At 37.5% G+C, this 14587-nt stretch overlaps 1 pseudogene; it reads right to left on the reverse strand.

Moving 5' to 3' along the window:
• Positions 903-13703, reverse strand: LOC104701089 (annotated as a pseudogene).

Below are 14587 nucleotides of genomic sequence, written 5' to 3' on the forward strand. Positions count from 1 at the left end.
AAAATAATAAGAAATAGAAAATATTGTTAGAACATTCATAAAACCAATGTATATAACATATATATATGTATGATATATATTAAAATTCAGTAAATTATTAATCCGCGGTTGGACTCGGTCGACCCGATGACCTAGTAACCCGGAAGGTTGTCCGGTTTGAGTTTCGGGTCGGGTTTAAAAACATTGGTATTAAGTAGAGAGGTTACCTCCCAATCTGGCTGGCCCAATGGAGAATTAGCCCGTAGGACTTGTATATTAACCTCAATCATTGTGTTGTGTTTTCACAAAGTTTAGCCCAACATATATTTTCTATTGTGTCACATTGCCACAACACGTATTTTGTCAAATATGATATCTTAAAACCGATCATAGTTATATTGTGTGATTCGGTCTCGACCAAAATTATGCTTAACTTATATGATATTTTGTAAACGAAGAACTCACATTCAAACATGTTTTATATATGGTTCATGATTTTTGTGATTGAGTGCAAGTTTTGTTTTTTTTTATTAAAAAAGAAAGTATACAAATAACGAAATTCAGTATATAGTTTGAGTAAAGTTTTATCACCCTCAAATGTATGTTTGACTTATTTACATGAAAATAGTATTTCTTTTAGAAAAAAAATATTGTATCACCATATTTTAGTTTATATGCTAATGTTGGCTGTTGATCGTATGTCCTAGGCGTGGGCATTCGGTTCTTTCGAGTTAAACGGTTCGGTTTAATCGGTTTTTCAAATTTTCGGTTCTTTTAAAATCATGTCGAATTGAACCGAATAAAAGTTCGGTTCAGGTTATTCGGTTCTCGGTTTATTCGGTTTGGTTATCTGAAAAATTTAACATTCCGAAATAAACCAAAAAAAATCTAGTTCGGTTAATTTAAACCGAAATAGACCTGAAAAGGGAAAAACATATATAAATACTGCTAAAAACGGAAGCGAGACCATTAAAAGTTACAAACCAAGTAAGACCACATGAAACACTTCAGATATGAACCAAGTAACTCTAACCAATGTACTTTCTAAGTTAGTAGTTACACCAAAAAGGCAGCATCATATTAACAGGTTCAAAGTTCACAGAATTGACTCAGTACCATCCATTGTTCAAAGGAAGAAGGTACTGACTCAATACCATCCATCGTTTAAGCCTTTAAGGCTGCAGGCTGCTTGCTAATCCACATCAAAAACAAAAAGGACAAAAGAGCAGCTTCCATGATCCTAGGCTGCAAGCTGCTAATCGACATCAAAAAAGACAAAAGAGCAGCTTCCGTTTCAAACATGTAATCATTGAAACAAACCACAAATTAGCATCTGAACCATACATTATACTAAAAGAGTAAAAGTTACTGAGTGAGCGTTGCATTCCGAGAATCTACAAAAGCAAACATATTGTTAATAACTATAAAGAGCTAAACTTTTATACACAACTACATTTGATTACTTACCAAGAGACTCAAAGAACGCAGCTTCTTCCAACATTTGCACCAAGTTAGCAACTTCTGCTTGTGTTTTAAAAGAAACCCGCAACCACTGTTGAGTGCATAACAACAATTCAACCATATAAGGAGTCAGAGAACTCCTATATGGATCCAATATTCGCCCGCTAGTACTGAAAACTGATTCTGAAGCTACTGATGAGACTTGGATAGCTAGAACATCTTTAGCAACTTCTGATAATATAGGAAACTTTTGGCTATTACACTTCCACCAAGACAGAACGTCATAAGGGAAACCCAAAGTAGTCTCCACTCTTATTTCAGTTTTTTCATTCAAGTAGATATCCAACTCACTGCTACCATCTACCTTTCTCTTAGACTTAACCAACTTATTGTACATAACCTCCATCCTTTCACAACCATCCTCATCATCATCATCAGATAGTTCACAAGTAGTAGTAGTAGTAGGTGCTGGCTCTGAGTCAGTTGGTTCCTCAACCTCAACAGGTTTGCTAAGTCTCAATTTGTATTCCTCATACAGTTTTTTCATTGCACTTAAGACTGAACCACTAAGCTGCGTACATTCAATGGTATCCTTACCATAGAGTTGTTCAATGCATAGATTAGCAAACTGCATCTTGTTGCGGGGATGAAAAACAAAAGCCACGATCACAAGCGGATTCATATTTATCATCCATCCCAGTATTTTTCAAATTTATCCCTCATTATGTGTGCATCCTTTCTGACCTTCTCATTACTGCTGCCACACTTGGTAATGAGATTTCTTTCAATGTTTACAATCTCATTATAACAAAGAGTGGAAGTCACTGTTGTTGAAGCAGAGAATAGTAGAGTACACTTGTAAAAGATCTTGAGAAACTTAACTAACCTTGAAACATCTTCCCAATCAGAAAAAAGGGGTGGTCCAACCCGTTTTTTCTTTGTCTTCTCATCGGTTTCAAGGAAATAATCATCATACAGTTTGTCTTCATTCAACATCCTCTCAAATGGTACTCTTAACTTCAGAGCAGAAGTTAACATCAAGTACGTTGAATTCCACCTGGTGGGAACATCCATAGGAAAACTGCCTCTACTAACCTTTCCTGAATCACACCTCATAGCAAAAGACTTCACTCGATTGAAAGATGATCTAACATATTTGAAAGCATTCCTAATAGCAATTATACTAGGCTTTGCTACTTTAAGACTATCTCCCACAATCAGATTGAGGATATGGGCACAACATCTCATATGAATGAAATCACCATCTCTCACTAATGCTTCCCCTCCTCTGAGCCTCATCTCCTTTTTCTCTGTCAAAGCCTTGTCATTTCCTTTAGCATTGTCAACTGTAATAGTAAACACTTTCTGAATCCCCTATTCTTCCAAGCAATCCATAAGTTGTCCAGCAATTGTGGTTCCTTTATGATCTGTGACCACCTTGAAACTGAGTATCCTTTTCTGCATTTCCCAACATCCAATGACCTGTGACAACCATGTAGTTGACAGAAGTTGTTGAAGACACCCAAATATCTGTGGTTAGAGAAATCCTTTGCTTCTGAACACTAAACAAATGTTTAAGCTCCTCTTTCTCTTGCAGATACATTCCAACAATATCTCTACAACATGTCCTTCTCGAAAAGGTCTTGTATATAGGCAGGATGTTAAAACAGAGACGCTTCCAACCCTCAGATTCCACAAATGAGAAGGGTAACTCATTCACCACAACCAACTCATTAACAGATCTCCTAAAGAGCTGAGGATCATACTTAATAACCCTCATATTCCCACTCTTATCACCACTCAAGACATTCTGTTTCTCCCTTTCAACATGATCCTTGTACATTTTACATCTTTCTATGTGAGCTTTCATCGGACTAGTCCCTACTGCCTTCGTGTCACAACCAAGCTCTGCACCACAATACCTACAGTTGGCATGCTTATCATCCTCTACCCTTTGTATGATGTGTTGCCATACCTCTGCTCGTTTAGCATACTTTTTCTTTGGTTTCGGTGGTAAACCAGATTCTGGTGTCGCCCTCTTCTTTCTAGTCGCACCATGTTTTTCTATGGTTACAGGTTCTCCAGTCACACCAGGTTCCTCTTCGTTATTACCTTGAGAAGCCATCTACAAAACAGAGTACAAGTTTAGCGTTAGACAAAGTAAAACTTCAATCGATTTACAAAAGTTAGCGTTATAGTTTGATCTTTGAAATCCAAAGATTAAAAAAAACAAAAGCTCAGAAATAAACCTAGATGAATAAAGATGAAAAAATGAATCGATTTCTCCAAAATTAGAGTTAGGGTTTACAAACAAGTTGAAATTAACAAAAATAGAGAATTATAGATTCTAAGACAGCTTACAAAACAAATTAACAAAGGGATTACAAACAATTTCACAAACTAAGGCTAAAGAAGAAAGAATTACCTCAGAATCTTGACTAATCTCCAATTCTCCACTATCGAAGCAACGAACAAGAGGCAGGAGAGGAATAATTGTTTTTCTGAGCAACTACAAAGTACATAAATAGGTTAGTCTTGGATATAAACAAATAATTTTATTGGGTAACATGTTAGTGGATCACATATTTTTTTAATTTGTAGACTTATTAAATACAGGTCCATAAGATTTTGTTTGGGCTTACTAAGAAAAAATAAAAATAGCCCAATACCAAAGCAAATTAAAAATGAAATTCAGCCTGACCTAATGAATCATCGTGAGAGACTTACGATTAATGGCAGCCGCAACCTTCCTTAGTTCTTCTTCTGCAAAACACACTGACAGAGGCTAACAGATGAAGAAGAAGATGTGGTGATAGAACATAAACCGAATAACCAATCGGTTATAGGCTTCCGAACCGAACCGAATCAAAAACCAAAACTCTCTGAAAAGTCTGCCGATCGGTTCGCTCCTTCATTCATCCTCGGTGCCGAGAACCGAAAGAGTCGGTTCTTTCGGTTCGGTTCTTTCGGTTAATTTCGAACGCCCAGGATGTCCACTATAACCTGATCGTGTTTTTCACTGTGTACATATCATGATAAGACACTTGTCTCTTGCCTTTTCCCTTTTTAATTCAAAGACACCTTCACTTATTTGGTGGCAGTGGTCTCTAGAAGAGAGAGAAAGAGAGAGGTGGTGACAATGATCTCTTCAAGAGAGGAACTTGATAGAAAGGATTGACCCAATATGAGAAATCTCAGCATTATCGTTCGAGCCCTATGCTTAAATTGTCAAATAGTATCAGTTGAGAATATAATCTTAAACTATTGGCATGAAAATAGCGTTTTATATGTAGTTTGGCTGGTTAGTTTAATTACAATTCGTAGTTCAGGTATTGACAAAAAAAGAAGATGAAAGACTTAAGAAAAGATAAATGGTACGTCGTATTCGTCGTAGAAACGATTATATTATCAGTTAGTCTGTTACCAACGTCCGTTGATATACATATGCATTTGGACATATGAAAATTTCAAGATGAATGACCAAAAGTAATAATTATAAAGTTTCAATACGTGTAATTAAAAACATTATAATAGAACTAAATAGATGTACATATGCAACCAAAGTTCTTTGTATGACGGAATGGTCATCACTCATCAGGATGAAAGTGAATCTCACAAGTCAATGCGTAGTGGTCGAAATACTTTGCATCAAATCTATCATATAACTCCAAGGTGGGAGTATCTTATATTCTCGATCGTTAAACGGTATGCTTTTCTTTAATAAAGATATGATTATGATAAGATTTAACTAATTAAATTATACAATTAAGCTTGACCACCTCATTGCTAATTTATTTGCGTTGATCAACCTTTATAACCACATTATCAACTTTTCTCAAAAATATTATATATTGACAAATAATAGGTGTCCATTATCGTTTTTATGTGTATTCTAATGCATCACGATACCATATCCATTAATATTTTACTTCGTATCCGTGTATTAATTTTATACAAGAAACTAAAAATTTTAATTAAGACCGACCAAGAGATTCTAAACCTCCTATGTTTTTAGAAATCTATTAGTCAGATGCTTAGATTTTGACGATTCTACTTAAATCAAACTATGAAATTAATCCCATAGTAAATATCATTTGCTTAATAATTAAGTTTAAGCTTACAAAACTCAAACTAACTAGGATTTAACCTAAGATATACTGCGGGACTATATTTTTTAATTTTAAATATTTAAAATACATAGATTATATTTGTTTGTTATTTTGCTGTTGTTTTATTAATTTTTAAATTATATACCTATAACTATTTATTGAATTTACGGGACGATTTTAATGTTCATTTATGATTTTAAATAAAATGGTTAAGTTTTTTTTTTGTTTTTAATATAGATGTTACTATGCTATCTAAGTTTTGACCCGCGGTACACCGATTGATTGTGTTTTTTATGTAGAATAATATAGATATATGTGAGAAGTAATAGTTATTTTATGTGTTTAATGTATATAAAAGTTAATTGTTTCTATTCTCGATTTTAAGCTAATATTATGTATATTTCTTCAATAAATGTATTAAATATTAAATGGAACCTATTAATTAAGCCGAGATAATTTAGGAAAAATGACAGATTTTTTCTCTAAAGATCTATTAAAAAATATGTTTGAAGATTTTTATGGGATTAAAAATTTATTATGTAGATGTTTTTGGAAAAATCAAAATGCATAGATGTTGCCCAGCTATTTATGGCAATAAACATATCAAATTAGGTAGATTTAAATAGTTCCATTAATTGAGTTTCTACGAAATGTCATTTTAGAAAAATTGTTAGGGGTTAATGTTGTAAATAAAACATATTAAATAAGCAAAACTTGAAGGACATAAACAAAAATGTACTTCAAAAATAATAATATAGATTTCCGTCACATATGTTCTCTAAATATAACCTACAGAATAAAGAATTAAGTTCATAAATAAAATGTTTTCTGGAAAAAAATACTATATAGAAAAGATTGAAAGAGAGATGAATTGTTTAGTGATCGAAGTCTGAATATGAAATGTTTCCGATATTGACAAAAAGGTAGAGAAAACTGAAAATAATAAGTTACTATTTTTGAGAAAAAGTTCCAAAGATTCAGGAACTATTATTTTAATGTATCAGGTGGTAGAACGAATATAAGCACAACCTATTGAAACACAAAAGAAGTTTTCCTTATTATTACATTCCAATTCCAATTTGATCATATGTTCTTGCTCACTATACGTAGGTGTATTTTATTGTTCACCCGCACTGTGTATTTTCGTACGATATATATTTATAGACCTATATTGTTGGCTAATTTTGTTTGCCTTTTCAATATCTCTTAATGAAAATTTAACAGTTTAATTTTATTTATAATTTAGAAAAAGAATTTTATATTTTACACTTTGGGTGATTCTTCCACCACTTCAAAATCGTTTGAGAAAATATAGTGGATGTGTGTGTTACTTTGAACTATTTTACTCTTTTGGAATTTTAAAGGAATATGTGTGTTTTAAAAAAGAAAGAGAAAAAAAATAAACAAATCGTTGGTACTTGGTAGCATGCGGTTTATTCAAGAAGAATAAGCTATTGTAGACTTGTGTATCGTGAACATAGAGAATGTAGAATGTTTTTGGAAGTCAACGCTCGAACAAGTCTATTCGTTAGAACTTAGAATAGATCCTGAAAATATTGTCTACCTAATATGTCATTCTGTGATAAGATTTAAGTATTAATGCATAGATATGCTTTGCAATTTTACAGTATCAAAGTTGTTTATCTTAAGAAGATTCAATATGGGATGGTGTGATTTTTTTTTTACAGCTTATGCATATCAGCATATGTTATGCTTCATGTATGTTCAGCTTCATTTGGATCGATCACAATTTAAATAGAAATACAATGAATTATAAGCTGAAATAACTACCACTAACAAATAGTGGTTGTTCCACTGGCGCATGCATGACTTCTTTGAAAGAGTGAGAAGTCTTGCCCTTATATATGAGTGATGTTTGAGATATGATTTGCACTAGGCCTCGGCATTCGGGTAATCTGTTCAGGTCAAGTAAATAGGTTTTGAAAGTAGAACTCTTGGGATATTTTTTTATATATAATTTTGGTTCGGTTCGGGTACTATCTAGTTTGGATCGGTTTGGGTTATAAATTTCAGAATCTGATTAGTACCTGAACTACCGGGTATCCGAAAAAAATCTTTAGAATTAATTAAATTTAAATAAATTTAGCTAAATTTTGACTTATTTAACAAATAATTTTAAATTTTTTGATTACTTTTTTATATTTAGATATGAAACTAATTGAAATATTCAAAATTATAATTAAACTTTTGGGTAATTATATTATATTAATGTGAATATTATAAATATTTTTAGATATATTTATATATTCGGATTTGATGGATACCCGAACGGATATTAAATATTATCCTACTCTAATCCAAACTCACGGGTATTGAAAAATAGAATTCAATATGATTTTATAGGTAAACCGGTATCTAATCCGAATTTGATTTTTTTTGGATCGTATTCCGAATTGAGTATTCATGTATGATTTTTATGTCCAAGTCTATTTGCACTGGTCCAAATGTTGTAACATACGAGTCTATACTAACCTTTTGGAAAATAAAAAATAAAATATTTATATGATCACTCAAACTATACACGTAGGTATTTTTATAGGACCTAACCCCCAGGTACAAAATTTGTATGGCTATTCGGGCTATTTCGTATTCTTATGTTTGACTATGATCGAGGATGTACGTCCACTTAATTTGTTAATATATAACAATAGTTCATTTATTTTAAAACCCAGTACTATTCGTTGCTATTAAATTTTCTTATAGAGAAAATCAACGTTCAACCAAGATTACATAATAAAGACAAGCCACTCAGGGAATCTACAAATCTTTAAAAAGTAAGACTTTGCATGTTGATAGTTGATTTATATTAATACTAGATTAAAAAAATGAAGCAAAACAAATATAGTTTCTGCAGGTTAAACAGATCATGCATGTGAAACAATGGTATAAGATGAACATAACAAAAGTTGAATAGTAACTATAACAAACGAGATTAGTTTTGACTTGTTTTCAGTTTTCTTATAACATTTCAAAGAACCAAATTAATTTTTTTTTCTTTAAATAGATACCGATATTATTAAAATAAGAAAGTTACAATTACAAATGCCTAACTGGCAAGAAATTTCAAAGGAAAAAACTATGCTTACTAAGAACAAGGAGAAAGCCTACCAACCCTACCTGCCCACCAGCTGAGAACGACGATGGGGAAAAAACGACAGCGAGTTCCAGGGACATATAGAGAAACCAGGAAGGATCGCATCAGTTGGAAGAGATGAAACCATGTGCAGAGGATAGAATCACCCGGGGATGCAGAGCTTTGTTCGAAGGAGAGAGGATTGAGTCGGGCTCTTAGCATCAATTGTATCTCCTTGATGATGAGCGAGTACGGCCTAGATTTACCAGTGTGAATGCAGAGAGATTTCGTTCTTTCCAGATAAAGTAGACTGAAGCCTGGAAGGCGAGTTTGATTATTGTGGAGATGTTCCTGTTGTTCGACGCTCTTTTCAACCAAAGTAACGAGTCCATAAAAAGCGACGGCAGATTCAAGTTTGCTCTCTAGGTAAAGAACTTCCAGATTGCAGCACTATACTCACACCGGAAAAACAGGTGATCGCGGGACTCGTCGTAAGTATTGCATAACACACAGCCAGGAGGGATATTCATCCCCCACCTTCTCAGTCGATCCCTTGTGTGCAACCTGTTCCAAGTAACAAGCCAACAAATGAAGGCATGCTTAGGGATTTGATAACGGAAACAGACAGCAGAATGCCAGGGCACCGGATCCCCAGGGGGATGTATAGCTGTCCAAGTAGTGGCCGTTGAGAACCTATTCGAAGGCTGCTGCAGACCAATTTTCCACAAGTAAGAATCATCCTGCTCACACTCCAATATATTGCCGAGATCAGGTAAGCAGGTTTTTAGCAGGGAAATGATTGGATTCCGACTCCTACTAGAGGCAATCCACCATTCGACTCCTCTAACTGCATCTCTGACCACCGCGTCGATAGGTAGACCAACTGTTTGGGGACCAATGGGGCCTGTCAGATCGATGAGGGGACCAAGGCCAGTCCAATTATCATGCCAAAAGTTAGCTTTAACTCCCGATCCCACGTCACAAACAATAAACTGACGAGCCATTGGGCGGATCTTGCACAGCTTACGCCATATCCAGCTTCCACTCGAGTTTGAATTTAGTTCCCAAAAATTCTTATTCTTTATCAATTGCAGTCTCACCCAGGATACCCACAGAGACCCTGCCGCAGAGAAGATAAGCCAGATCAACTTTAGAGCCATCACTTTATTCCAAGCTATCAATCTCCTCAAGCCTAACCCTCCAGTTTCTTTAGTTGTACAAGCAACCTCCCACAAGATTTTGCTCCTTGGGCGGAGTTTGGGGCTCCTTTCCAAAGGAATGCATTACACATTTGCTCCAGCTTAAGTAAACATTGATTGGAGAGAATGAAGATAGAAGTCCAGAAGTTTATTGTGGAAAAGATCACCGACTTCAGCAGTTGTAACCTTCCCGCAAAGGATAAATGTCTCGCAGTCCAAGAGCTGAGCCTGTTGTTTACATTATCCAACATAGGTTGACAGTCTTGTCTCCTCATCTTTTGAGTCATTAGCGGGACCCCCAAGTACCTGACAGGCAAGGAACCGTGTCCTACTCCACATTGAGTTGAGAGAGATTGACATCTATCGAAGTCCCCCCATCGATCATCAACGCTGTCTTGTGTCTATTTATACCCAACCCTGAACCTAGTTTAATGTTATCTAGGATCTCTAAATGCCTTCTAGAGAGGATTGAGAACCGTCAAAGAAGACGAGGACATCATCTGCGAAGCTGAGATGAATTATGAAAGGAGCCACACATTTTGGATGAGGCTGGAATTTAGCTTCAAGAGCGCCTTTATCCAAAGATTTGGCTAAGATGTCCATGACAAGGACAAATAAATGAGAGGACATAGGATCACCTTGTCGAATACCCTTCTTTCCTTGAAGTACCCAATTAACTCTCCATTAAATGTAATACTATACGACGGGAGGAGACACATACTCTTATCCAGCTGATGAATTCTGAAGGGAGTTCGAAGGCGTTGAGGAGGTTCATCAGAAATTCCCAGTTGACATTATCATAGGCTTTGGAGAGGTCAATTTGGAGACACCCTCTTGTTGTCTCTCCAGTGACATGGAAGTCCTCCACTAGCTCCGAAGCCAGCAATACATTCTCGCAAAGCAGCCTACCCTTGATAAATCCTACTTGGTTTCCCTGAACTGCTTGGGAGATAAAGAGCTTGAGTTTCTTCGAAATGAGCCGAGTTATGACCTTGTATATTGTATTGCAACAAGCGATAGGTCGGAATTGAGTTAAGAGGTCAGCTCCAGTTTCCTTGGGAATGAGTGTAATTGCTGTGGAGTTGAACTTCTTCAAGAGATGACCAGTTCTGAAGAATTCAGTCACTGCTGCCACCGTACTCTCCTTAACAATGGGCCAAGCTTCCCAGAAAAATTCCACCGGGAACCCATCAGGTCCAGGAGCCTTATCCTTGGGCATGGTGAAAATAGTTTGAGTTATTTCCTCCTCTGTCGGGATCCCTGACAGCTGGGTAGCAAAGGTGGAATCACACCGAAAGGAATGGAGAGACCAAATATGGTCGGTAGAGAAGGGACCAGCCGTGTGACTTTGAGAACCCAACAAATGGGTGTAATAAGTCACAATCATTTGCTTGATTTGATCCACTTTCTCCACCCTTGCCCCATCCTCCCCGCGCAGGGAACGAATAAGGTTCTTTGCATGATTCGCCAGTACAGTTCTGTGGAAAAACTTGGTGTTAGCATCCCCCATCACAAGCCATCTTATTCTTGATTTTTGTCTGTAAAAAGACTCCAAGGCCACAACAAAGAAATCCCACTGTTTCCTTGCAATATGCTCCTGCCTGAACAAGGTGTCTGAAGGGTTTGAAAGTATTTGAACTTGTACTACCTCCAAGGATTCCATTGCCTCGCTAGTTCGTTGCTGCAAGTTACCGAAACCTTCTCTATTTAGGGTCTTACAAGCCATTTTTGCTCTCTTCAAATGCTCCCCTGGGGAGAACATTGCCGAACCCACTGCAGTTTGTTCGTTCCAGGCTTCAGTTAACCGAGTAACAAAGTTGGGATAAGTTGAGAGGAATGAAAAATACTTCAAGCTTGCCTTTGCTCTGACTGGTTCGTTTATAATATTCAGGATGCAAGGGGAATGATCTGAGTCTCCCGGAGGATCAAAGGTAGCTATTGCGCTAGGAAAAGTCCAGTTCCACTCTTCATTGACCAATGCCCTGTCTAGCTTTCTGATAATTGGGTTGTTCTGCTGGTGATTTGACCAAGTAAAGACTACCCCCTCGAAGGCAGGTCTACCAAGTCACTGTCTCTAAGACAGTTCTGCAAATCCTCCATCCCTCTCAAAGGCATCGCAGACTGGTTCACCGAATAGTGCTCATTTGCGGAGAGTATTTGATTGAGGTCTCCCATTAGAACCCATGGAGTGTCTTTTAGAGGAGTAGAAGAGGCCAAATCTGAAATATCAGCCCGTGTCGTCTCTTTGAATTTGTGTGCTTTCCATATACAAACGCCACCGCAAAGGAATTGGTGAGAGTTGGAAGTTTTATACTACAAAGGATCAGCTGATCAGTTTTTTTGAAGATTACTACTGATACCAAAGGATCCCAAACGATCCAAATTCTGTCCAAATCAGAAGAACAATAGTTGTTATCCATTCTCCAACCCGGAAGGGTAGTGGCCAAAATGTTATAAGCATTAGCTTCTGCCACACGAGTTTCTAGAAAACTGCCTACCAAGAGGTGATTTGAAGCTATCCAGCTTCTTACTATCCGTTAACGAGAGTGGCTATTCAAGCCTCTTACATTCAAGCAGAATGTCGCCATAATAACAAAAGGGGGGGGGTGAAAGCCGAGGCTTTCAAAAATGTGTGAATCCGCTCGAGGCTTCTCCCCGAGCAGGAGCAGGAACCCTTGGATTCTTAGAGCTAATTGAATTGTGCTATATTTTTAATTGTTTCTCCTTGACCTTAGAGGACATTGTATCCCAACCTCGAGGGATGGGAAAGTTCGGATCTATCCCCTTCTCAGGCTTCTTAGAGGCCTCTCTTCTGTTGCCTTCCTCAGTATCGAGACTCAGAGAATCAGTAATGTTAGGAGCTTCGAGATGAGTAGGAATCGAAGCAGGAATCATAGCATAAGCTTTACCAGAGACATTGATATCCTGTTTTGCCACCCATTGACTTTTACCCTTAGGATCTGTTATGGGGGAGGAGTTAGAGATCTCCTTCAGAAATCCATTACGTATACTGATCGAGGGTGGAGTACTTCTAGAACGCTTCTTTGATCTGGAGCGCCTTCTACTCGTTTTGACAGCCTTTGCACACTCTTTCCCTGAAGGCGACTGGGATGACTCCTTGGAGGCTACTGGATCCGAAGGCAGGATAACAGAAGTGTGAGTTACTTCTTTGGAGCCGACATGAACATCTTTTTTGAATGGGGGTCGCTTCATTAATGGCTTGGGGCATCTACTTAATAAATGCCCATATCTACCACAATTAAGACACTTTGGAGGAGGTCGGGGATATTCAACTACCACACGGGCGGAATTACCCTGTACGTCTCTCACCACCACCGTTGATGGAAGAGGAGAGCTTAGGTTGATAACCACCTTTACTTTAGTCGCTCCTATATTTATCGGATCTAGACGGGATTTCTCAGTATGGAGAGGTTTTCCAATAGCACTAGCTATGACACTGATTCCTTGGAGAGAGTATAGCTGGGGAGGAACGTTCTTGAGAATTGCCCATGTTGGCTCTGTGTGAAGCTCTTCTAGCTCAAGGGGACCTTCTGGAGACCAAGGGTACACTGTACAAGAACAGTTACCAGCTTGCCAGAAACCGATGTCCACTACCCACTGTCGAGTGTTTATTGCGGGAATGTAAATGAGCGCAGCCGTCTCAGAGATGATACGAACTGTGATGTCACCGAAATGACCCCAAATTGGATTTAGGTTTGCGTATATCTTACCATCTGGAGGACACAGTCCGTGGAATTGGGTAATTAGGTGATCCTTCCACATTTCTGCAGTCTTCAGCAAGACAGACGGTGGAGCAACCACCAATGGGGTTCCGTCTTCTAGGAAGGTCGGAGGATCCATTTGTGTTAAATTTCGAAGAGAGGCCTTAAACGTGGTAGTCCAGGGAAGCTTAGCTTTGGAAGGATTTTTGGATCCCCTTCTTGAAGTCTCCCGGAGGAAGGATTAAGGTGAAGGGAGTCGTCTGGTGATCCCTGAGTTGAAATGTTCAATGCTTCCGCGTCGGGTAGGAGAGCAGGAACATAGTTTGAAGTCGTCGCTGAAGAGGAGCCCGTCGCGGGATGCTCAAAGGGGGAACCCTGAGTATCGACCTGGGTAGACGGGATCTGAAGAGTTGTGCCAGAAGCATCCTTGGAAGACTCAATTCTCATATCAGGGGATAAAGGAAGCGCTCCCTTATCCTCGACTGAATGGGAAGAATCGACCGGCGGACTAATTAGAGGGGATGAGCTCTCCATTGCAGGGGGTGAAGAGGTCATTACTGCCTGAGTTAAGACAAAGACGAACTAGGATGTACACGGGGGCAAGACGGAGGGGGCTTCCTTTTCTTTTTGACCATTGCAAAATTCTCATCTGCCAGCAAGAGGCCAGCAGAAGGCGGCGATTAGGATTACGACGCACTAATCGCCTAAAATTTTCTCTCTCTATTTTCTCACTCAAGATCTTCCTTTTCTTTTTCGAACCAAATTAATTTGCTCTACATAATTTCATTGTGTTGGTCGAAAAAATATATTTGAGTAAGGTTGTTTGTAACAATCTAACATATAGTAACTGTTTTCTATTATTATTATTGCTACAATAAACATGACCAAGATGTAAGGTTTCTCACTTTGTTCAAAAAAAAAAAAAAAAGATGTAAGGTTTCTCAAACCTAGAAAATGAACTCGTAGCCTCTTCCTCTTCATTATGTTCCATGTTCTCTTTTTTTGTCTTCATCCATTGAAATC

Source organism: Camelina sativa, chromosome 1 (assembly GCF_000633955.1).
Source record: "Camelina sativa cultivar DH55 chromosome 1, Cs, whole genome shotgun sequence".
In the NCBI taxonomy this organism is placed as follows: domain Eukaryota; kingdom Viridiplantae; phylum Streptophyta; class Magnoliopsida; order Brassicales; family Brassicaceae; genus Camelina; species Camelina sativa.